We start from the raw sequence: 21,454 nt of genomic DNA on the forward strand, positions 1-21,454 counted from the left end.
CGTTTTTAGCAGGCTTGGTAAACACTGGGTAAATAAAGTAAAAAACAGCACTTCATAGGATTGCATGCAATTATAGTTAGATATATACGTCAGCTGTGATGCCATTTACCCATTTTATTTGAGTGGGGTTAAGCAGGTCTTTTAACTCAAATTCGACGTATTTTGCGACCATATAAATGGCGATCTATGTCATTTAAATTAGATGAAACTAAATGCTGGAGATTGGATCGCGAATGGAATTTGCGATCATAAGTGTTTCGATTCAAATTATTCTCCAATTCGTGGATTCAAAACATACTCATTCCCCAGGTGAGGCTCGAACTCACAACCTCCGCATTACTCAGTAACAGAGCAGTACTGCCATATAAGTACGGCGCGCTAACCGATTGTGCCACTGGAGAAGATGAAACAACCAATTGAGTGCACTTTCAATAGAACAACCGCATTTTGTTCAATACAACTTGCGTCAGAAATACCGTGGAATTTTAATATTAGTTCTCTTTATTTAAATTCATATATAATTGTACGAATATAAGTTAAAAGTAATACATATACAGAACAAATACACTCATACGTGGCTGATATTTAGCAGCACTGTTTATTATTAAAACTTTCTTGAAACTGGAGGGTAATAAAAAATGACTCAAATTGAAGATATCTGACTACTTGCATTGAAAGATTGACCATTAATGTCACGCGCAGTGTCTTTTGTGACATTACTAACAATACGTCCAACACGTTTAATCCTTTTATTGTCCGATACATCACAGTGGCCGGCTTTTCGTTTCGACTGACAACGTAGTATTTTGGCAATACTAAAGTCAGTAAACTGTTTTCCGTTTACATGTCTTTATTGTGTTCTCTCGCTATGTGTAATCGAGGAAACGTAATTTGGCGTCTGTTTCTTGCATGACTCCACCGACGACAGCGTGATTTCAGGTTTATATCGCGCAATACAATCCTCGTTCGCTTGGCTGTTAGTTGTTATATACTCGTGGTTATTGGATTTCTTATATCCTCGACGACGGGGCGGAAGTCGCTTTCAGCAAACATTTCTTTCCAACCCTCTGCTAGTCTCCAGAAATGACCGTGAGTCAGGTCATGTATACTACGAGGACTCTTGATGAAGCAATTGTTCAAAGAGAGGTTATGACAGATTGAATTCTTCCAGCCAGGGCCCTTCACACGATAATACGGAAAAGTTGTCTCTATATAGCGGTAGATATCTTTCAATGTAGCCCTCTGTTCCGCGTATGACCTTATAGCCAAGACAATAGTGCTACGAAGCTATACGGCGGTCGGTCTATTCATGACAATGTACTGTGAGAGTTGAAATTACTGGTATACGGTGGATTGCCATATATATTCTGTGTGCGTGAGTAAACATCTGCAGCATACATTAAGTTACCTCTTGGATTGTGCATCGTCATCTCGAATGATGTATTTTTTGTGAATTTAAGAATGGTTTGAGTCAACAAGGTAGACCATAAGTCACATTGAAATTTGCATATTATTTAAAATAACCCAATCAGAGAGCAGGAAAACAAATGCCATTAACCCCTAATTAAAATATAGCACTTAATGGCGATAATCGAACAAATTCACCTATTGTGTTATCCGTAATATCATGTGCTTCGCACTTTCATAAATATCTCACCTGTTACATAATCTATATAAAGTGTATTGGGTTATTGTTTTGTAGCATGTATAAATGAAATGTAATGTACGTGAAAATTATTGAATATCATTCTTGAAATGAACATAGATCATCCGTAATTTCAATTTGCCAATCAGTAAACTATCACAAGATAGCGCTCAAACAAACAGTCTGCTAAACAGCGCCCTCAAAATCGTAGAACTATATACTAGTAACCGTCTTGAGCAAGTCAATGACATTTATTCTTCTGCCTAAATAGTGCATCACCACTAGTCGTTTTTAGCAGGCTTGGTAAACACTCGGTAAATAAAGTAAAAAACAGCACTTCATAGGATTGCATGCAATTATAGTTAGATATATACGTCAGCTGTGATGCCATTTACCCATTTTATTTGAGTGGGGTTAAGCAGGTCTTTTAACTCAAATTCGACGTATTTTGCGACCATATAAATGGCGATCTATGTCATTTAAATTAGATGAAACTAAATGCTGGAGATTGGATCGCGAATGGAATTTGCGATCATAAGTGTTTCGATTCAAATTATTCTCCAATTCGTGGATTCAAAACATACTCATTCCCCAGGTGAGGCTCGAACTCACAACCTCCGCATTACTCAGTAACAGAGCAGTACTGCCATATAAGTACGGCGCGCTAACCGATTGTGCCACTGGAGAAGATGAAACAACCAATTGAGTGCACTTTCAATAGAACAACCGCATTTTGTTCAATACAACTTGCGTCAGAAATACCGTGGAATTTTAATATTAGTTCTCTTTATTTAAATTCATATATAATTGTACGAATATAAGTTAAAAGTAATACATATACAGAACAAATACACTCATACTCATACGATGCAATTTATCCATTTTAATTGAGTGGGGTTAAGCAGGTCTTTTAACTCAAATTCGACGTATTTTGCGACCATATAAATGGCGATCGATGTCATTTAAATTAGATGAAACTAAATGCTGGAGATTGGATCGCGAGTGGAATTTGCGATCATAAGTGTTTCGATTCAATTATTCTCCAATTCGTGGATTCAAAACATACTCATTCCCCAGTTGAGGCTCGAACTCACAACCTCCGCATTACTCAGTAACCGAGCAGTACTGCCATATAAGTACGGCGCGCTAACCGATTGTGTCACTGGGGAAGATGAAACAACCAATTGAGTGCACTTTCAATAGGATAACCGCATTTTGTTCAATACAACTTGCGTCAGAAATATCGTGGAATTTTAATATTAGTTCTCTTTATTTAAATTTGACGGTTCATATATAATTGTACGAATATAAGTTAAAAGTAATACATATACAGAACAAATACACTCATACTCATACGATGCAATTTATCCATTTTAATTGAGTGGGGTTAAGCAGGTCTTTTAACTCAAATTCGACGTATTTTGCGACCATATAAATGGCGATCGATGTCATTTAAATTAGATGAAACTAAATGCTGGAGATTGGATCGCGAATGGAATTTGCGATCATAAGTGTTTCGATTCAATTATTCTCCAATTCGTGGATTCAAAACATACTCATTCCCCAGGTGAGGCTCGAACTCACAACCTCCGCATTACTCAGTAACCGGGCAGTACTGCCATATAAGTACGGCGCGCTAACCGATTGTGCCACTGGGGAAGATGAAACAACCAATTGAGTGCACTTTCAATAGGATAACCGCATTTTGTTCAATACAACTTGCGTCAGAAATATCGTGGAATTTTAATATTAGTTCTCTTTATTTAAATTTGACGGTTCTTATATAATTGTACGAATATAAGTTAAAAGTAATACATATACAGAACAAATACACTCATACGTGGCTGATATTTAGCAGCACAGTTTATTATTAAAACTTTCTTGAAACTGGTGGGTAATAAAAAATGACTCGAATTGAAGATATCTGACTACTTGCATTGAAAGATTGACCATTAATGTCACGCGCAGTGTCTTTTGTGACATTACTAACAATACGTCCAACACGTTTAATCCTTTTATTGTCCGATACATCACAGTGGCCGGCTTTTCGTTTCGACTGACAACGTAGTATTTTGGCAATACTAAAGTCACTAAACTGTTTTCCGTTTACATGTCTTTATTGTGTTCTCTCGCTATGTGTAATCGAGTAAACGTAATTTGGCGTCTGTTTCTTGCATGACTCCACCGACGACAGCGTGATTTCAGGTTTATATCGCGCAATACAATCCTCGTTCGCTTGGCTGTTAGTTGTTATATACTCGTGGTTATTGGATTTCTTATATCCTCGACGACGGGGCGGAAGTCGCTTTCAGCAAACATTTCTTTCCAACCCTCTGCTAGTCTCCAGAAATGACCGTGAGTCAGGTCATGTATACTACGAGGACTCTTGATGAAGCAATTGTTCAAAGAGAGGTTATGACAGATTGAATTCTTCCAGCCAGGGCCCTTCACACGATAATACGGAAAAGTTGTCTCTATATAGCGGTAGATATCTTTCAATGTAGCCCTCTGTTCCGCGTATGACCTTATAGCCAAGACAATAGTGCTACGAAGCTATACGGCGGTCGGTCTATTCATGACAATGTACTGTGAGAGTTGAAATTACTGGTATACGGTGGATTGCCATATATATTCTGTGTGCGTGAGTAAACATCTGCAGCATACATTAAGTTACCTCTTGGATTGTGCATCGTCATCTCGAATGATGTATTTTTTGTGAATTTAAGAATGGTTTGAGTCAACAAGGTAGACCATAAGTCACATTGAAATTTGCATATTATTTAAAATAACCCAATCAGAGAGCAGGAAAACAAATGCCATTAACCCCTAATTAAAATATAGCACTTAATGGCGATAATCGAACAAATTCACCTATTGTGTTATCCGTAATATCATGTGCTTCGCACTTTCATAAATATCTCACCTGTTACATAATCTATATAAAGTGTATTGGGTTATTGTTTTGTAGCATGTATAAATGAAATGTAATGTACGTGAAAATTATTGAATATCATTCTTGAAATGAACATAGATCATCCGTAATTTCAATTTGCCAATCAGTAAACTATCACAAGATAGCGCTCAAACAAACAGTCTGCTAAACAGCGCCCTCAAAATCGTAGAACTATATACTAGTAACCGTCTTGAGCAAGTCAATGACATTTATTCTTCTGCCTAAATAGTGCATCACCACTAGTCGTTTTTAGCAGGCTTGGTAAACACTCGGTAAATAAAGTAAAAAACAGCACTTCATAGGATTGCATGCAATTATAGTTAGATATATACGTCAGCTGTGATGCCATTTACCCATTTTATTTGAGTGGGGTTAAGCAGGTCTTTTAACTCAAATTCGACGTATTTTGCGACCATATAAATGGCGATCTATGTCATTTAAATTAGATGAAACTAAATGCTGGAGATTGGATCGCGAATGGAATTTGCGATCATAAGTGTTTCGATTCAAATTATTCTCCAATTCGTGGATTCAAAACATACTCATTCCCCAGGTGAGGCTCGAACTCACAACCTCCGCATTACTCAGTAACAGAGCAGTACTGCCATATAAGTACGGCGCGCTAACCGATTGTGCCACTGGAGAAGATGAAACAACCAATTGAGTGCACTTTCAATAGAACAACCGCATTTTGTTCAATACAACTTGCGTCAGAAATACCGTGGAATTTTAATATTAGTTCTCTTTATTTAAATTCATATATAATTGTACGAATATAAGTTAAAAGTAATACATATACAGAACAAATACACTCATACTCATACGATGCAATTTATCCATTTTAATTGAGTGGGGTTAAGCAGGTCTTTTAACTCAAATTCGACGTATTTTGCGACCATATAAATGGCGATCGATGTCATTTAAATTAGATGAAACTAAATGCTGGAGATTGGATCGCGAGTGGAATTTGCGATCATAAGTGTTTCGATTCAATTATTCTCCAATTCGTGGATTCAAAACATACTCATTCCCCAGTTGAGGCTCGAACTCACAACCTCCGCATTACTCAGTAACCGAGCAGTACTGCCATATAAGTACGGCGCGCTAACCGATTGTGTCACTGGGGAAGATGAAACAACCAATTGAGTGCACTTTCAATAGGATAACCGCATTTTGTTCAATACAACTTGCGTCAGAAATATCGTGGAATTTTAATATTAGTTCTCTTTATTTAAATTTGACGGTTCATATATAATTGTACGAATATAAGTTAAAAGTAATACATATACAGAACAAATACACTCATACTCATACGATGCAATTTATCCATTTTAATTGAGTGGGGTTAAGCAGGTCTTTTAACTCAAATTCGACGTATTTTGCGACCATATAAATGGCGATCGATGTCATTTAAATTAGATGAAACTAAATGCTGGAGATTGGATCGCGAATGGAATTTGCGATCATAAGTGTTTCGATTCAATTATTCTCCAATTCGTGGATTCAAAACATACTCATTCCCCAGGTGAGGCTCGAACTCACAACCTCCGCATTACTCAGTAACCGGGCAGTACTGCCATATAAGTACGGCGCGCTAACCGATTGTGCCACTGGGGAAGATGAAACAACCAATTGAGTGCACTTTCAATAGGATAACCGCATTTTGTTCAATACAACTTGCGTCAGAAATATCGTGGAATTTTAATATTAGTTCTCTTTATTTAAATTTGACGGTTCTTATATAATTGTACGAATATAAGTTAAAAGTAATACATATACAGAACAAATACACTCATACGTGGCTGATATTTAGCAGCACAGTTTATTATTAAAACTTTCTTGAAACTGGTGGGTAATAAAAAATGACTCGAATTGAAGATATCTGACTACTTGCATTGAAAGATTGACCATTAATGTCACGCGCAGTGTCTTTTGTGACATTACTAACAATACGTCCAACACGTTTAATCCTTTTATTGTCCGATACATCACAGTGGCCGGCTTTTCGTTTCGACTGACAACGTAGTATTTTGGCAATACTAAAGTCACTAAACTGTTTTCCGTTTACATGTCTTTATTGTGTTCTCTCGCTATGTGTAATCGAGTAAACGTAATTTGGCGTCTGTTTCTTGCATGACTCCACCGACGACAGCGTGATTTCAGGTTTATATCGCGCAATACAATCCTCGTTCGCTTGGCTGTTAGTTGTTATATACTCGTGGTTATTGGATTTCTTATATCCTCGACGACGGGGCGGAAGTCGCTTTCAGCAAACATTTCTTTCCAACCCTCTGCTAGTCTCCAGAAATGACCGTGAGTCAGGTCATGTATACTACGAGGACTCTTGATGAAGCAATTGTTCAAAGAGAGGTTATGACAGATTGAATTCTTCCAGCCAGGGCCCTTCACACGATAATACGGAAAAGTTGTCTCTATATAGCGGTAGATATCTTTCAATGTAGCCCTCTGTTCCGCGTATGACCTTATAGCCAAGACAATAGTGCTACGAAGCTATACGGCGGTCGGTCTATTCATGACAATGTACTGTGAGAGTTGAAATTACTGGTATACGGTGGATTGCCATATATATTCTGTGTGCGTGAGTAAACATCTGCAGCATACATTAAGTTACCTCTTGGATTGTGCATCGTCATCTCGAATGATGTATTTTTTGTGAATTTAAGAATGGTTTGAGTCAACAAGGTAGACCATAAGTCACATTGAAATTTGCATATTATTTAAAATAACCCAATCAGAGAGCAGGAAAACAAATGCCATTAACCCCTAATTAAAATATAGCACTTAATGGCGATAATCGAACAAATTCACCTATTGTGTTATCCGTAATATCATGTGCTTCGCACTTTCATAAATATCTCACCTGTTACATAATCTATATAAAGTGTATTGGGTTATTGTTTTGTAGCATGTATAAATGAAATGTAATGTACGTGAAAATTATTGAATATCATTCTTGAAATGAACATAGATCATCCGTAATTTCAATTTGCCAATCAGTAAACTATCACAAGATAGCGCTCAAACAAACAGTCTGCTAAACAGCGCCCTCAAAATCGTAGAACTATATACTAGTAACCGTCTTGAGCAAGTCAATGACATTTATTCTTCTGCCTAAATAGTGCATCACCACTAGTCGTTTTTAGCAGGCTTGGTAAACACTGGGTAAATAAAGTAAAAAACAGCACTTCATAGGATTGCATGCAATTATAGTTAGATATATACGTCAGCTGTGATGCCATTTACCCATTTTATTTGAGTGGGGTTAAGCAGGTCTTTTAACTCAAATTCGACGTATTTTGCGACCATATAAATGGCGATCTATGTCATTTAAATTAGATGAAACTAAATGCTGGAGATTGGATCGCGAATGGAATTTGCGATCATAAGTGTTTCGATTCAAATTATTCTCCAATTCGTGGATTCAAAACATACTCATTCCCCAGGTGAGGCTCGAACTCACAACCTCCGCATTACTCAGTAACAGAGCAGTACTGCCATATAAGTACGGCGCGCTAACCGATTGTGCCACTGGAGAAGATGAAACAACCAATTGAGTGCACTTTCAATAGAACAACCGCATTTTGTTCAATACAACTTGCGTCAGAAATACCGTGGAATTTTAATATTAGTTCTCTTTATTTAAATTCATATATAATTGTACGAATATAAGTTAAAAGTAATACATATACAGAACAAATACACTCATACGTAGCTGATATTTAGCAGCACGGTTTATTATTAAAACTTTCTTGAAACTGGTGGGTAATACAAAATGACTCGAATTGAAGATATCTGACTACTTGCATTGAAAGATTGACTAGGAATGTCACGCGCAGTGTCTTTTGTGACATTACTAACAATACGTCCAACACGTTTAATCCTTTTATTGTCCGATACATCACAGTGGCCGGCTTTTCGTTTCGACTGACAACGTAGTATTTTGGCAATACTAAAGTCACTAAACTGTTTTCCGTTTACATGTCTTTCTTGTGTTCTCTCGCTATGTGTAATCGAGTAAACGTAATTTGGCGTCTGTTTCTTGCATGACTCCACCGACGACGGCGTGATTTCAGGTTTATATCGCGCAATACAATCCTCGTTCGCTTGGCTGTTAGTTGTTATATACTCGTGGTTATTGGATGTCTTATATCCTCGACGACGGGGCGGAAGTCGCTTTCAGCAAACATTTCTTTCCAACCCTCTGCTAGTCTCCAAAAATGACCGTGAGTCAGGTCATGTATACTACGAGGACTCTTGATGAAGCAATTGTTCAAAGAGAGGTTATGACAGATTGAATTCTTCCAGCCAGGGCCCTTCACACGATAATACGGAAAAGTTGTCTCTATATAGCGGTAGATATCTTTCAATGTAGCCCTCTGTTCCGCGTATGACCTTATAGCCAAGACAATAGTGCTACGAAGCTATACGGCGGTCGGTCTATTCATGACAATGTACTGTGAGAGTTGAAATTACTGGTATACGGTGGATTGCCATATATATGCTGTGTGCGTGAGTAAACATCTGCAGCATACATTAAGTTACCTCTTGGATTGTGCATCGTCATCTCGAATGATGTATTTTTTTGCGAATTTAAGAATGGTTTGAGTCAACAAGGTAGATCATAAGTCACATTGAAATTTGCATATTATTTAAAATAACCCAATCAGAGAGCAGGAAAGCAAATGCCATTAACCCCTAATTAAAATATATCACTTAATGGCGATAATCGAACAAATTCACCTATTGTGTTATCCGTAATATCATGTGCTTCGCACTTTCATAAATATCTCACCTGTTACATAATCTATATAAAGTGTATTGGGTTATTGTTTTGTAGCATGTATAAATGAAATGTAATGTACGTGAAAATTATTGAATATCATTCTTGAAATGAACATAGATCATCCGTAATTTCAATTTGCCAATCAGTAAACTATCACAAGATAGCGCTCAAACAAACAGTCTGCTAAACAGCGCCCTCAAAATCGTAGAACTATATAACCGTCTTGAGCAAGTCAATGACATTTATTCTTCTGCCTAAATAGTGCATCACCACTAGTCGTTTTTAGCAGGCTTGGTAAACACTGGGTAATTAAAATAAAAAAACAGCACTTCATATGATTGCATGCAATTATAGTTAGATATAAAGTAAAAAACAGCACTTCATAGGATTGCATGCAATTATAGTTAGATATATACGTCAGCTGTGATGCCATTTACCCATTTTATTTGAGTGGGGTTAAGCAGGTCTTTTAACTCAAATTCGACGTATTTTGCGACCATATAAATGGCGATCTATGTCATTTAAATTAGATGAAACTAAATGCTGGAGATTGGATCGCGAATGGAATTTGCGATCATAAGTGTTTCGATTCAAATTATTCTCCAATTCGTGGATTCAAAACATACTCATTCCCCAGGTGAGGCTCGAACTCACAACCTCCGCATTACTCAGTAACAGAGCAGTACTGCCATATAAGTACGGCGCGCTAACCGATTGTGCCACTGGAGAAGATGAAACAACCAATTGAGTGCACTTTCAATAGAACAACCGCATTTTGTTCAATACAACTTGCGTCAGAAATACCGTGGAATTTTAATATTAGTTCTCTTTATTTAAATTCATATATAATTGTACGAATATAAGTTAAAAGTAATACATATACAGAACAAATACACTCATACTCATACGATGCAATTTATCCATTTTAATTGAGTGGGGTTAAGCAGGTCTTTTAACTCAAATTCGACGTATTTTGCGACCATATAAATGGCGATCGATGTCATTTAAATTAGATGAAACTAAATGCTGGAGATTGGATCGCGAGTGGAATTTGCGATCATAAGTGTTTCGATTCAATTATTCTCCAATTCGTGGATTCAAAACATACTCATTCCCCAGTTGAGGCTCGAACTCACAACCTCCGCATTACTCAGTAACCGAGCAGTACTGCCATATAAGTACGGCGCGCTAACCGATTGTGTCACTGGGGAAGATGAAACAACCAATTGAGTGCACTTTCAATAGGATAACCGCATTTTGTTCAATACAACTTGCGTCAGAAATATCGTGGAATTTTAATATTAGTTCTCTTTATTTAAATTTGACGGTTCATATATAATTGTACGAATATAAGTTAAAAGTAATACATATACAGAACAAATACACTCATACTCATACGATGCAATTTATCCATTTTAATTGAGTGGGGTTAAGCAGGTCTTTTAACTCAAATTCGACGTATTTTGCGACCATATAAATGGCGATCGATGTCATTTAAATTAGATGAAACTAAATGCTGGAGATTGGATCGCGAATGGAATTTGCGATCATAAGTGTTTCGATTCAATTATTCTCCAATTCGTGGATTCAAAACATACTCATTCCCCAGGTGAGGCTCGAACTCACAACCTCCGCATTACTCAGTAACCGGGCAGTACTGCCATATAAGTACGGCGCGCTAACCGATTGTGCCACTGGGGAAGATGAAACAACCAATTGAGTGCACTTTCAATAGGATAACCGCATTTTGTTCAATACAACTTGCGTCAGAAATATCGTGGAATTTTAATATTAGTTCTCTTTATTTAAATTTGACGGTTCTTATATAATTGTACGAATATAAGTTAAAAGTAATACATATACAGAACAAATACACTCATACGTGGCTGATATTTAGCAGCACAGTTTATTATTAAAACTTTCTTGAAACTGGTGGGTAATAAAAAATGACTCGAATTGAAGATATCTGACTACTTGCATTGAAAGATTGACCATTAATGTCACGCGCAGTGTCTTTTGTGACATTACTAACAATACGTCCAACACGTTTAATCCTTTTATTGTCCGATACATCACAGTGGCCGGCTTTTCGTTTCGACTGACAACGTAGTATTTTGGCAATACTAAAGTCACTAAACTGTTTTCCGTTTACATGTCTTTATTGTGTTCTCTCGCTATGTGTAATCGAGTAAACGTAATTTGGCGTCTGTTTCTTGCATGACTCCACCGACGACAGCGTGATTTCAGGTTTATATCGCGCAATACAATCCTCGTTCGCTTGGCTGTTAGTTGTTATATACTCGTGGTTATTGGATTTCTTATATCCTCGACGACGGGGCGGAAGTCGCTTTCAGCAAACATTTCTTTCCAACCCTCTGCTAGTCTCCAGAAATGACCGTGAGTCAGGTCATGTATACTACGAGGACTCTTGATGAAGCAATTGTTCAAAGAGAGGTTATGACAGATTGAATTCTTCCAGCCAGGGCCCTTCACACGATAATACGGAAAAGTTGTCTCTATATAGCGGTAGATATCTTTCAATGTAGCCCTCTGTTCCGCGTATGACCTTATAGCCAAGACAATAGTGCTACGAAGCTATACGGCGGTCGGTCTATTCATGACAATGTACTGTGAGAGTTGAAATTACTGGTATACGGTGGATTGCCATATATATTCTGTGTGCGTGAGTAAACATCTGCAGCATACATTAAGTTACCTCTTGGATTGTGCATCGTCATCTCGAATGATGTATTTTTTGTGAATTTAAGAATGGTTTGAGTCAACAAGGTAGACCATAAGTCACATTGAAATTTGCATATTATTTAAAATAACCCAATCAGAGAGCAGGAAAACAAATGCCATTAACCCCTAATTAAAATATAGCACTTAATGGCGATAATCGAACAAATTCACCTATTGTGTTATCCGTAATATCATGTGCTTCGCACTTTCATAAATATCTCACCTGTTACATAATCTATATAAAGTGTATTGGGTTATTGTTTTGTAGCATGTATAAATGAAATGTAATGTACGTGAAAATTATTGAATATCATTCTTGAAATGAACATAGATCATCCGTAATTTCAATTTGCCAATCAGTAAACTATCACAAGATAGCGCTCAAACAAACAGTCTGCTAAACAGCGCCCTCAAAATCGTAGAACTATATACTAGTAACCGTCTTGAGCAAGTCAATGACATTTATTCTTCTGCCTAAATAGTGCATCACCACTAGTCGTTTTTAGCAGGCTTGGTAAACACTGGGTAAATAAAGTAAAAAACAGCACTTCATAGGATTGCATGCAATTATAGTTAGATATATACGTCAGCTGTGATGCCATTTACCCATTTTATTTGAGTGGGGTTAAGCAGGTCTTTTAACTCAAATTCGACGTATTTTGCGACCATATAAATGGCGATCTATGTCATTTAAATTAGATGAAACTAAATGCTGGAGATTGGATCGCGAATGGAATTTGCGATCATAAGTGTTTCGATTCAAATTATTCTCCAATTCGTGGATTCAAAACATACTCATTCCCCAGGTGAGGCTCGAACTCACAACCTCCGCATTACTCAGTAACAGAGCAGTACTGCCATATAAGTACGGCGCGCTAACCGATTGTGCCACTGGAGAAGATGAAACAACCAATTGAGTGCACTTTCAATAGAACAACCGCATTTTGTTCAATACAACTTGCGTCAGAAATACCGTGGAATTTTAATATTAGTTCTCTTTATTTAAATTCATATATAATTGTACGAATATAAGTTAAAAGTAATACATATACAGAACAAATACACTCATACGTAGCTGATATTTAGCAGCACGGTTTATTATTAAAACTTTCTTGAAACTGGTGGGTAATACAAAATGACTCGAATTGAAGATATCTGACTACTTGCATTGAAAGATTGACTAGGAATGTCACGCGCAGTGTCTTTTGTGACATTACTAACAATACGTCCAACACGTTTAATCCTTTTATTGTCCGATACATCACAGTGGCCGGCTTTTCGTTTCGACTGACAACGTAGTATTTTGGCAATACTAAAGTCACTAAACTGTTTTCCGTTTACATGTCTTTCTTGTGTTCTCTCGCTATGTGTAATCGAGTAAACGTAATTTGGCGTCTGTTTCTTGCATGACTCCACCGACGACGGCGTGATTTCAGGTTTATATCGCGCAATACAATCCTCGTTCGCTTGGCTGTTAGTTGTTATATACTCGTGGTTATTGGATGTCTTATATCCTCGACGACGGGGCGGAAGTCGCTTTCAGCAAACATTTCTTTCCAACCCTCTGCTAGTCTCCAAAAATGACCGTGAGTCAGGTCATGTATACTACGAGGACTCTTGATGAAGCAATTGTTCAAAGAGAGGTTATGACAGATTGAATTCTTCCAGCCAGGGCCCTTCACACGATAATACGGAAAAGTTGTCTCTATATAGCGGTAGATATCTTTCAATGTAGCCCTCTGTTCCGCGTATGACCTTATAGCCAAGACAATAGTGCTACGAAGCTATACGGCGGTCGGTCTATTCATGACAATGTACTGTGAGAGTTGAAATTACTGGTATACGGTGGATTGCCATATATATGCTGTGTGCGTGAGTAAACATCTGCAGCATACATTAAGTTACCTCTTGGATTGTGCATCGTCATCTCGAATGATGTATTTTTTTGCGAATTTAAGAATGGTTTGAGTCAACAAGGTAGATCATAAGTCACATTGAAATTTGCATATTATTTAAAATAACCCAATCAGAGAGCAGGAAAGCAAATGCCATTAACCCCTAATTAAAATATATCACTTAATGGCGATAATCGAACAAATTCACCTATTGTGTTATCCGTAATATCATGTGCTTCGCACTTTCATAAATATCTCACCTGTTACATAATCTATATAAAGTGTATTGGGTTATTGTTTTGTAGCATGTATAAATGAAATGTAATGTACGTGAAAATTATTGAATATCATTCTTGAAATGAACATAGATCATCCGTAATTTCAATTTGCCAATCAGTAAACTATCACAAGATAGCGCTCAAACAAACAGTCTGCTAAACAGCGCCCTCAAAATCGTAGAACTATATAACCGTCTTGAGCAAGTCAATGACATTTATTCTTCTGCCTAAATAGTGCATCACCACTAGTCGTTTTTAGCAGGCTTGGTAAACACTGGGTAATTAAAATAAAAAAACAGCACTTCATATGATTGCATGCAATTATAGTTAGATATATACGTCAGCTGTGATGCCATTTATCCATTTTAATTGAGTCGGGTTAAGCAGGTCTTTTAACTCAAATTCGACGTATTTTGCGACCATGTAAATGGCGATCGATGTCATTTAAATTAGATGAAACTAAATGCTGGAGATTGGATCGCGAATGGAATTTGCGATTTGGAAATGTTTCGATTCAATTATTCTCCAATTCGTGGATTCAAAACATACTCATTCCCCAGGTGAGGCTCGAACTCACAATCTCCGCATTACTCAGTAACAGAGCAGTACTGCCATATAAGTACGGCGCGCTAACCGATTGTGCCACTGGGGAAGATGAAGCAACCAATTGAGTACACTTTCAATAGGATAACCGCATTTTGTTCAATACAACTTGCGTCAGAAATATCGTGGAATTTTAATATTAGTTCTCTTTATTTAAATTTGACGGTTCATATATAATTGTACGAATATAAGTTAAAAGTAATACATATACAGAACAAATACACTCATACGTGGCTGATATTTAGCAGCACTGTTTATTATTAAAACTTTCTTGAAACTGGTGGGTAATACAAAATGACTCGAATTGAAGATATCTGACTACTTGCATTGAAAGATTGACCAGGAATGTCACGCGCAGTGTCTTGTGTGACATTACTAACAATACGTCCAACACGTTTAATCCTTTTATTGTCCGATACATCACAGTGGCCGGCTTTTCGTTTCGACTGACAACGTAGTATTTTGGCAATACTAAAGTCACTAAACTGTTTTCCGTTTACATGTCTTTCTTGTGTTCTCTCGCTATGTGTAATCGAGTCAACGTAATTTGGCGTCTGTTTCTTGCATGACTCCACCGACGACGGCGTGCTTTCAGGTTTATATCGCGCAATATAATCCTCGTTCGCTTGGCTGTTAGTTGTTATAAACTCGTGGTTATTGGATTTATTATATCCTCGACGACGGGGGCGGAAGTCGCTTTCAGCAAACATTTCTTTCCAACCCTCTGCTAGTCTCCAGAAATGACCGTGAGTCAGGTCATGTATACTACGAGGACTCTTGATGAAGCATTTGTTCAAAGAGAGGTTATGACGGATTGAATTCTTCCAGCAAGGGCCCTGCACACGATAATACGGAAAAGTTGTCTCTATATAGCGGTAGATATCTTTCAATGTAGCCCTCTGTTCCGCGTACACTGGGCAAAATCGTTGATATACGATTGTATACGCAGATATACATTTTGTGTATATTCACGGTATACGTTTAGTATACGCAGATATGATTACGTATACAAACCGTGGAATATACGTACATATGCGCTACGTATTTTTATGGTTTCTTTCACACATGCCCGCCTTGGGTGGCACGCAGCGTATACGTACGTATTTTACATGCATTCTCGTAGTACAATTAACGTTGTTTTACGATGTCTGTATATTTACGCATACGTGGAGAATACTGTGCGCGTGGAATTGTCCGGTTTTATTTGGGATCGCGGCCGCTAGTACTTATAATAAATAATTACCGGAACTGTCGACTCGCATGGCGTCTTGAATCGATCTAAAAACGTCTCCTGTTTTGCCGAGTACATGTAATTGAGAAATGGCTATGTACAGGTACAATTTAGAAACGGTTGTTACTAATTTCTAAAAAAAAAAAAAAAACATTTCCTGACTGAGGTGTACCATCGCTTTGATATTAACGTGACGTCTTCATTTGTCTCACTATACACTGGTGAATTCGAACACAAGACAGGAAATTGCACAATAGAGTATACGTTGATTAATTGCAATATCATTCGCAAGCCTGAATGAATGCGAACAATACAGGTGTGAATATTTTGGCGAGTGTTAAAATACTTTCCAATCGGGTCGTGTGCGTGTTTCTCGGGGCCGGCTTGTGATCTCATACACGTGAATGTTGGCCGATCGACATTTTGGTAAGAATAGCCACAAAGTCCATACCAAGAAAGTGAAATGAATTCTCACTGAGACACATGTAACAAAATTGGTCGAATTTGCTGTTATCGCCATTTCTAGGGATCGTTTGATTACGGAGTTTCATTTCTATTCCATTTACCATCGTACGCTGCGTTATTTTCAGAATACGATCTATATCACCACAGTCACTCTACTAGTAGGGTGACTGTGATATCACCACATACACTCGGATCACATACAGTGAACAACGCTAAACATCGCATTTTCATTTCAAACAACTATGGATATTTCTGGCTAGTACTCTTTGCAGTGACGTTTCAGATTTGCGAACACAATTTTCATTGTCTTCGTTGAACCATAGACAGTCTATGGTTGAACCTGCTATGTGGTACTTGGCAACATATTAGGAACTGTGTAAATGTTTGTGAAAACTAGACTGACGATTCATGTTTTAGTGCATTCACATCACGAGACATCGATTGACATCAGTTAATTATTCATGCTTAGCAGCGCAACGGTTTACCGGTTCATGTTTTTTTGTACCTTTATTCAACAAAATCTTAATTTTAACTTTAAATATTGTCATAAATACAACATTGAATAACTGCAGTGATATTCATAGCCACATACATCTACTGTTTACTGCAGCGAGAATTGCAAAGAAATAATTCATATTGTTTAGAAGCCTATTTATACTTGGGTCACGACGATCCTTTTCCGAATCTGTCTGTAAACTTGTATTTTGTTATCAGGTTTCATTTATAAATTTAAATAAATGTTTGTCTCTTACTTTCATTTGAATTCCTAAATACATTTTACTAGAAATTTTCCGTTTTCCATAGTCTATGGTATACGTGAGAGATACTCCAATAGTGCAGTCTCTCGTTCGGGTATATATATATTCATTTCATCTTTGTGGTAGAGTGTCCCACAACTCTTTGCGCGAACAGGCGTCCGTAGAACACTGTCCAAAATAATGAGGGCGCAATACACTGGTTGGACGTTATCATTATGGGCTGAGTTGGAACCGTCGTCACTAACAAATCAAACACTACGTTTTTAGTACGTAAAGAACAGTAAAATAACAAATATCTATATTACTGGTGGAAATAAAATAATAATCGAACATGATGAAACTGTGAAATGTCGAATTTCGCAATCGCACACCCCTACTAGCAAAATGCTATACGCTAACGTGACTGGAGTGATGAGCCCTTTTGAAATCAGTTACGTAATTGTTGCATTAATCCAGGAACAAGATGTCCCATTTCCATCGTAGTTGTCGATTGTCTGACGTTCAGCGTTCAGGCTGATCTCAATCCCCTTCTCATCTTCACCAAGTCAAAGTTTATTCGGAAGTTTTGATAGATCTCGCCCACAGTCTTCAAGCATCTCGGATCACCAACATTATGCGATCTTTAGTTACAACAGTAAATCGTTTGCGCAAGGAAGTCATGGCTACATCAAAACAGACAGAAAAAAGCGTGCTATTTTAAAAACCGACACCAAGTCACCACAAGAGAATGATATCAACCCTTTTAGAAGTTCTGAAAATCAGCGTGTCCGGATTGACCCTGCAGTATTTGTGTAAGTTGTGTTTAACTTTCAGTCGATGTAGCGTGTCTAGCTGTGCGATGAAACTGGTGTATTTCGGAAGCTGTTACCGTCGTAGTAGCAAACAACAGCAAACTTGTGTATTTATTAATCGTGATATATTTTAATTAAGAAGACACACTATAAATAAACCCATGTTCTTTTTATATGTCTTGAATGCATGAACCCCCGCCCTTCAGAGCCCCTTCGGAAAGTCGCGACCCTTGATATGTCGTGGTTTTTGCTTGGATCCCGACACTCAAGGGTCCATTGTAATGACAACCACTATGTACCAGCTGTAAATATGTTTCTCGTATTTTCACCTAACTACTAGTATTTTGATTGGGGTAATCACAGCTTTACATAGAAAAGAACATTGACTTTTTCCTGAAAACAAAACAAAAAAGAAATGTGTTAATTGACTATATTGCCGTTCCTAAGAATCGAATGGTATAATGCTGGGTTCAAATGGTGAGGATTGTGGCGCCAAGCGGTGTATCGTCGAGGGGTCGAAACATCGAGGGGTCTAATCGTCCTAGGGTCGAAACGTCGAGGGGTCTAATCGTCCAGGGGTCGAAAGGGCGAGGGGTCCAAACGACCTGATACCATTTCAAACACGCATAGAAAAGTCACTGTTCAATTTTTCACACTTAGTTCATACCATTTCATTGTAACTATTATAACTTGTATTCAGTGGATCGATTTTGATTACAGCCTGTAAATCGCTATATACGCAATTTTATTTTATGTGTCAGAAAAAACGTAAGTATGCGAAAGTCGAAAATTGATGTCCGATCTAATTAATTGACCTCTTCACCCAAAATTACTAGTATGGTTATACCATATGATGTCCGTTGTTCCATGCTTTTGTCTGATCCTCCATTGTTTTTAAAGGGCTCTACTCAAATTGACAAAGGGCTCAGGCTGTTCAGCAATAGGCAAGTGTGAAGTGGGCGTTAGACTGGCCACAGTCCCTCTTGATAGAGGGACTGTGGACTGGCATATAGTCTCTTGTTTTATTTTTTTATTAAATAAAATATGGTAGTGTATAAATGGCGATAGCGGTAACCCACCTTTCGTGGTAACCCGGCTCTCGCCATTTACACACTCCCACTACCAACGAAGGAGCTACGACGCGATCCTCGAAATGTTGCCTGAACCAATCACAAACAAGAACAGACAATGAATTTTCGGATTAACACCTCTGTTTCCCCTCCACGCTGACCAACGTTTCCCCACACTAACGAAAAAATCTTTTGTCTTCTACCGACTTCCTGTAAGCAAGTGTGGGTGGATGTAGTCATATAGCACTAATACTTCATACCAACATGCATTTTAACAACAATTTTATGTGGCATAATATTTGAGACAAACATTTGAAATCACGGGATATGACCATTGCAATTATTTTTTTTTTCACGCTGTCTTATTTATATTTTTTTATTTTTTTCTTGAATGTGTCAACGTTTGTCCCAGCTACAGATCGCGTGCATTTTTTATTCTTGGTGATTGGCTTGCGTTTTCTTAACAAATGTTTCACCCCTATAATTTTAAATATAAAATACATAAGTTATTACTACAATGATTAGCACGTTTTGATTTCGAGCGGGAGGTAGGTTTGAATCTCATTGCCCACTGTTGAGTCGGTAATATATTGAGTAAAAACTGTCCAGGTCACCAAACATTATAATACAACACCTTTTCCTATTCAAATTTGCTTGACAAATCTCAATTAAACTGTTACATATTCTATTTTAGGTACTGTTACCAGAAAATGACAGAGAAAGACGAGAGTGTTTTTATACAGCTTGGAAAAAACAAATAAAGAACCAAGGAGGAGATGAGTAAGTGTTAATTTATAGTTTTTATAATTTTGAATTCGTTTTATTCAAGCTTGTTAAAATAGCAGTAATAATAAATATAGTGTTAGTTATAAGTAACATTTCTATCATTGCAGCTGACGGAATGTCGAGAAAAGAGGTTAAAGAAGAAGAACAAGAGATGTGGGAGATGCTGACGAAAGTTGTGGACCTTATGATGTCAGATGAGGAAGACGGCGAAGAAGATCGGAAATGAATGTCCATTGTGAGGTCTCCGACATTCAGGTCATGGCACTGAACGACTTGATTTTGGATTAAGACAACCGAGTGGCAAGGAGGCAACCGATCCGCATGCTCCAGAAATAAGTAGGACCACCATGTACCTGTCAAACCCCACGTGATTGCCCTAAGCTTTGATGACCAGTGTGATTTTTTTTCTGATTCCTACTCAAACCCAACCCCTTTCAATATTTTTAGCTTATAACTGGAATTTTATTTCTTTTGTTCATTGAATTTATAAATTACTTGACTTTAAATGCATTAATTGTTTAATTTCGTTATTTCTGTTAAAAAAGTCCACTAAATTTAAACCACTTGAAATGAACTTATTTTTCACCTTCAATTAAATTGGAATTAAAACCCCATATGATTTATTTATGTAAGTCGAGGAAGATTTGTGTACTTGTAAGTGTGTGTATTGTTATTACAAATAAATACTAAATCACTTGAATCACAAATGTATGTCTTTTATTCCCACCTTTGCAATTACGCAAAACAACTCCTCAATATTAATTAACACGAAATTGCATTAGTTGCAATGTGTTATCGTTGACCGTAGATCTACTGTAAACGTTATTTCCGATTATGAACTGTTCACGTTGCCCTGATCCTACTTGTGTTGAACATCGAGTGGCCAAATATGTCCTTGTGAATCACCTCCCACGTTTAATTTCCTGTGGCATGCGACCATTTCTTTATCTTTACATGTATATGACTGTAACAGGAGCTCGTGATATTGCTAGGTTGTTGTATTGTGTTTATAAATAAATGTGTTGCGGTAGCAAACATGAGTAATACTATCGATACTTTATTTATAAACAAAATACTAGTACCTAGAAAAATTACAAGCACGTGCGGCGCCCAAGAACCAAATTACTACGTGAATGATTAACCGGAAATGAAGCATGACCTAAAATATGTGACCTGTATGCAAATGTTCCTGAAAAATCAGCCAATAGCATGCGCTTTAAATATGCCGAGTATACGCAAAATATACGTAGATACGATGCGGGAGGATTAAAAAGATAAATATCGAAACGCGCATACGGACAATAGAAGTCAGATCGTTTTTTAACCGGGTGTTGAGGAGGTGTTGAGGACGGTGATTGTGTGCACTGGTTTATTGCGTGACCGTATACGCTACGTATACGTCGATCTGCGTCAGTATTAACTCTGTGCAGTGG

The 21,454-nt window shown here is 37.5% G+C and overlaps 10 non-coding genes across 10 annotated transcripts; all 10 read right to left on the minus strand.

Annotated features, from left to right (window-relative positions):
* Window positions 1-301: 301 nt before the first annotated feature.
* TRNAI-UAU (transfer RNA isoleucine (anticodon UAU)) lies at window positions 302-401 on the minus strand. The gene is made up of 2 exons: window positions 364-401; window positions 302-337 (listed from the first exon to the last, which is right to left on the minus strand). It is a non-coding gene; the product is annotated as a tRNA-Ile (tRNA).
* Window positions 402-2,232: 1,831 nt separating this feature from the next.
* Window positions 2,233-2,332, minus strand: TRNAI-UAU (transfer RNA isoleucine (anticodon UAU)). The gene is made up of 2 exons: window positions 2,295-2,332; window positions 2,233-2,268 (listed from the first exon to the last, which is right to left on the minus strand). It is a non-coding gene; the product is annotated as a tRNA-Ile (tRNA).
* An 872-nt stretch (window positions 2,333-3,204) lies between these two features.
* Window positions 3,205-3,304, minus strand: TRNAI-UAU (transfer RNA isoleucine (anticodon UAU)). Its single transcript has 2 exons — window positions 3,267-3,304; window positions 3,205-3,240 (listed from the first exon to the last, which is right to left on the minus strand). It is a non-coding gene; the product is annotated as a tRNA-Ile (tRNA).
* A 1,839-nt stretch (window positions 3,305-5,143) lies between these two features.
* Window positions 5,144-5,243, minus strand: TRNAI-UAU (transfer RNA isoleucine (anticodon UAU)). The gene is made up of 2 exons: window positions 5,206-5,243; window positions 5,144-5,179 (listed from the first exon to the last, which is right to left on the minus strand). It is a non-coding gene; the product is annotated as a tRNA-Ile (tRNA).
* Window positions 5,244-6,115: 872 nt separating this feature from the next.
* Window positions 6,116-6,215, minus strand: TRNAI-UAU (transfer RNA isoleucine (anticodon UAU)). Its single transcript has 2 exons — window positions 6,178-6,215; window positions 6,116-6,151 (listed from the first exon to the last, which is right to left on the minus strand). It is a non-coding gene; the product is annotated as a tRNA-Ile (tRNA).
* Window positions 6,216-8,054: 1,839 nt separating this feature from the next.
* Window positions 8,055-8,154, minus strand: TRNAI-UAU (transfer RNA isoleucine (anticodon UAU)). The gene is made up of 2 exons: window positions 8,117-8,154; window positions 8,055-8,090 (listed from the first exon to the last, which is right to left on the minus strand). It is a non-coding gene; the product is annotated as a tRNA-Ile (tRNA).
* Window positions 8,155-10,031: 1,877 nt separating this feature from the next.
* On the minus strand, window positions 10,032-10,131 carry TRNAI-UAU (transfer RNA isoleucine (anticodon UAU)). The gene is made up of 2 exons: window positions 10,094-10,131; window positions 10,032-10,067 (listed from the first exon to the last, which is right to left on the minus strand). It is a non-coding gene; the product is annotated as a tRNA-Ile (tRNA).
* An 872-nt stretch (window positions 10,132-11,003) lies between these two features.
* On the minus strand, window positions 11,004-11,103 carry TRNAI-UAU (transfer RNA isoleucine (anticodon UAU)). The gene is made up of 2 exons: window positions 11,066-11,103; window positions 11,004-11,039 (listed from the first exon to the last, which is right to left on the minus strand). It is a non-coding gene; the product is annotated as a tRNA-Ile (tRNA).
* A 1,839-nt stretch (window positions 11,104-12,942) lies between these two features.
* Window positions 12,943-13,042, minus strand: TRNAI-UAU (transfer RNA isoleucine (anticodon UAU)). Its single transcript has 2 exons — window positions 13,005-13,042; window positions 12,943-12,978 (listed from the first exon to the last, which is right to left on the minus strand). It is a non-coding gene; the product is annotated as a tRNA-Ile (tRNA).
* Window positions 13,043-14,869: 1,827 nt separating this feature from the next.
* Window positions 14,870-14,969, minus strand: TRNAI-UAU (transfer RNA isoleucine (anticodon UAU)). The gene is made up of 2 exons: window positions 14,932-14,969; window positions 14,870-14,905 (listed from the first exon to the last, which is right to left on the minus strand). It is a non-coding gene; the product is annotated as a tRNA-Ile (tRNA).
* Between the last annotated feature and the right edge of the window lie 6,485 nt (window positions 14,970-21,454).

The sequence above is a fragment of the Saccoglossus kowalevskii genome, chromosome 4, assembly GCF_978046115.1.
Source record: "Saccoglossus kowalevskii chromosome 4, keSacKowa6.1, whole genome shotgun sequence".
In the NCBI taxonomy this organism is placed as follows: Eukaryota; Metazoa; Hemichordata; class Enteropneusta; family Harrimaniidae; genus Saccoglossus; species Saccoglossus kowalevskii.